We start from the raw sequence: 3,040 nt of genomic DNA, 5'->3' as shown, positions 1-3,040 counted from the left end.
CTTCAATTAAAAAAAAATATATATTCTTTTAATTTTTATTATATATTAAATTTTATATATTTATAATTCTAAATTCTTAAACAAATTAATACTCATATTTACCAATTCCTGCTAATATCTATTGTATATTTCATTAAGATTAGTAGAACCCACCTCTATTGCGCATTAATAAATGGATTGAAATCCTCACTAATTATTATGTAGAAAAAGACAAGTAAGAAATTTTTTTAAGAGTAATATAATTTAAAAAAAAAAAAAAGCCTAAGAAAAAAAAAAAAAAAAAAATTTTTTTTAAAAGTAATAAAATTTAAAAAAAAAAAAAAAAAAAAATCTAAGATATCTTCACACAATTTATAATTAGGAAAAGCTTTAAAATCATTAAATTTATTTTGGGATAAATGCAATATAAAATCTTCACATTGGATACTAATATCTAAACAATTTTAATAATTTCATTGCACGTCCTAAAACAAATTATATCATAATATCCTTACATAATTTTTTTTCTTTTAATTATTCTCAATTTCAATAATATATGTATAATTCTTCTTTTTCTTTTTTAAATTGAAGAGATAAGATTATTTAATACAAGGCCCGACTGATTTTAAAAAGACATCATAATTAACTATAATAATCCAAAATGAATTGAATCATTGAAAATGCTGAATTTAACTCTACAATAACCACAACAATTAGGGATTATCATAATTACATTCAAGGCCTATTTGCAATTACTGTCTAACAATTTTGCTTTTTAGGCGGTAATCATAAATTCATTTGACAATAACTTTTTTCACTACTAAAAAACTTCTATGTCATAAAGTTGTTTTTTGCAACTATAATTTTTTTTTTAATAACCACCAACTATATTGAACAAGAAAATTACAAAAGGAAGACCCCCAAAGGGCCACATAAGATGCTTACAATCAAAAAAGCGAAATCAAAGAAGAGATCAGAATAATGAAGGTTGAAATCCACGAACTCAGACCAGCATCAGGTTGCCAGGGCGGGGCCATCCACTGGTAAAAAACCAAATCGAAGGGTCAACCAGGTTGCCAACCAACCCTGGCCGTCCACGACGCTTGCAGCCTCGCTGCTTCCTCATCGTCCAAAACGAACCAATTAAACCGGCCAACCCACCAACCATCAATGCAAACCAATGCAGCAAACGAACCACACTTAATGGCACAAAAAACAGAAACATAGCAACAAAATATTTAAGGCTTCATTTAGGACAACTTTCTTATTGCTTTGATTTTCAGACCGCAATCATAATTTTGCTTGGCCACTACATACATTTTCACTATTTTCAATAATTTTTGTGATACGTAGCTGCTTTCTTACAGCAGCTTTCAAAAGACGCGCTTTCTCCATAGCAGCTTCACAACTATCTTTATAAAAGCTTCAGTCATCCCAATTACATATACTTATCTTACAAACTTTACAAATACATAAAAAATTATGTCTATAATAAAATTGAACATACAAAACAGTTAAATTTCTAATTTCTTGTGACCATAAAGAAGTTTTGAATGCAAATGTTGACCATAGGTATTTTCATTTACCAAAAAAATATAAGGTTATCCTGTGACTGTGAGGTCATCCTCACACTCCAGTTGAATAATATATCGGAAGGTTCGGAGCTCTTAAGCTAATATTTGTTGTCTATTTATAGATAAATTTCTATAATGACCCCTGAATATTGAATAATATAAGGAAGGTGCTGGCAAGATATGGATAACCCTTAGGGTACGTGGGTCATGTCTGTAATTATTATGTATTAATTATGCAATTTAGATAAATGACAAATCTGATATTGATTATATATCACTGCGTAGTGCTGAGGGGGGCAATTGACACTAGGGGTGTCAATTTTGGGTCACGGGTCGAGTTCGGGTCGAACCTGAAATTGACCCAGTACTGTTCGGGTCAACCCGAACCCGACCCGTTTCTATAAACGGGTAGGTTTTCCGGACCTGAACCCGACCCGCTTCGGGTCTGGGTCAACCCGACCCGATTCGAACAAAAAACTGCTAGTTTTTCGGTCCAAAAATGGGTCAAGCTCATTTTTTCGGGTCAAGAAAGGGTAAAAAACGGGTCAATCTCAGATTCTCGGGTCAAAAACAAGTTATCGTGTCAAAATGGGTCAATTTCGGGTTGACGGGTCAACCCGAACTCAACCCGATTTTATAAACGAGTTGAATTATTGAACCCGAACCCGACCAATTTTGGGTTCGTTTCAACCCAAACCCAAAATTTTCGGTTCGGGTTTGGGTTCGGGTTGGGTTTTCGGGTCGGGTCCAATTTTGACACCCCTAATTGACACTCCAAAAAAAAATTAAAATTCTTAGTATATTAAAGGTTATTTGTAATATGCCTGCTTGAATTTTACCAGCCAACCTTTTTTTCACCTAATTTGCCCCTCAAAAAATCAGAAAGCCTCGTTGCCTCCCGCTATTTTCATCCGATTATGTTGAACTTTTCAAATACCAATAAACAAGTCTGTGAAAATCGATTATGTGCAAAATAAAATATTTTTGCACCCTTCTAAATATTTTTTAACTTTTTTATAAGTTTGATACTTGCCCTCCCTGAGAACTAAAGCTAATTCTGCCCCTGTATATGCATTCAATAGAATGCGAGTAGTGATTTGACTTTGAATGTTGTGCATTGGTGATGATCAATGATTAGTTATCATCATGAATATTGAGAATAATTAATTAGTGGATAAGTACTGATTAGTTAATTTAACTAACTTTTTTAGGCTAAATAAAGCTTGATTAATTAATCCAAACCAAAGGTTAAGTTGATATCTAATAGAATTAATAGCATAGGGTAAAAATTATAGAAATATAAAAAAAAAAGTATGGAGTCTTTACTTAGAATTACAAAAAAATATTTTTAAGATTAAAAGATATTGAATATGATATGTTGAATTGATTTAATTGTTAAGAGTCCATCTAATTAATATCATGCATGTCTATTCATAATTAATATATATATATATATATATATATATATATATATATATATAAACTCT

The sequence above is a fragment of the Dendrobium catenatum genome, unplaced genomic scaffold (assembly GCF_001605985.2).
Source record: "Dendrobium catenatum unplaced genomic scaffold, ASM160598v2 fragScaff_scaffold_621, whole genome shotgun sequence".
In the NCBI taxonomy this organism is placed as follows: domain Eukaryota; kingdom Viridiplantae; phylum Streptophyta; class Magnoliopsida; order Asparagales; family Orchidaceae; genus Dendrobium; species Dendrobium catenatum.
Note: the sequence above shows the minus strand (reverse complement) of the source record.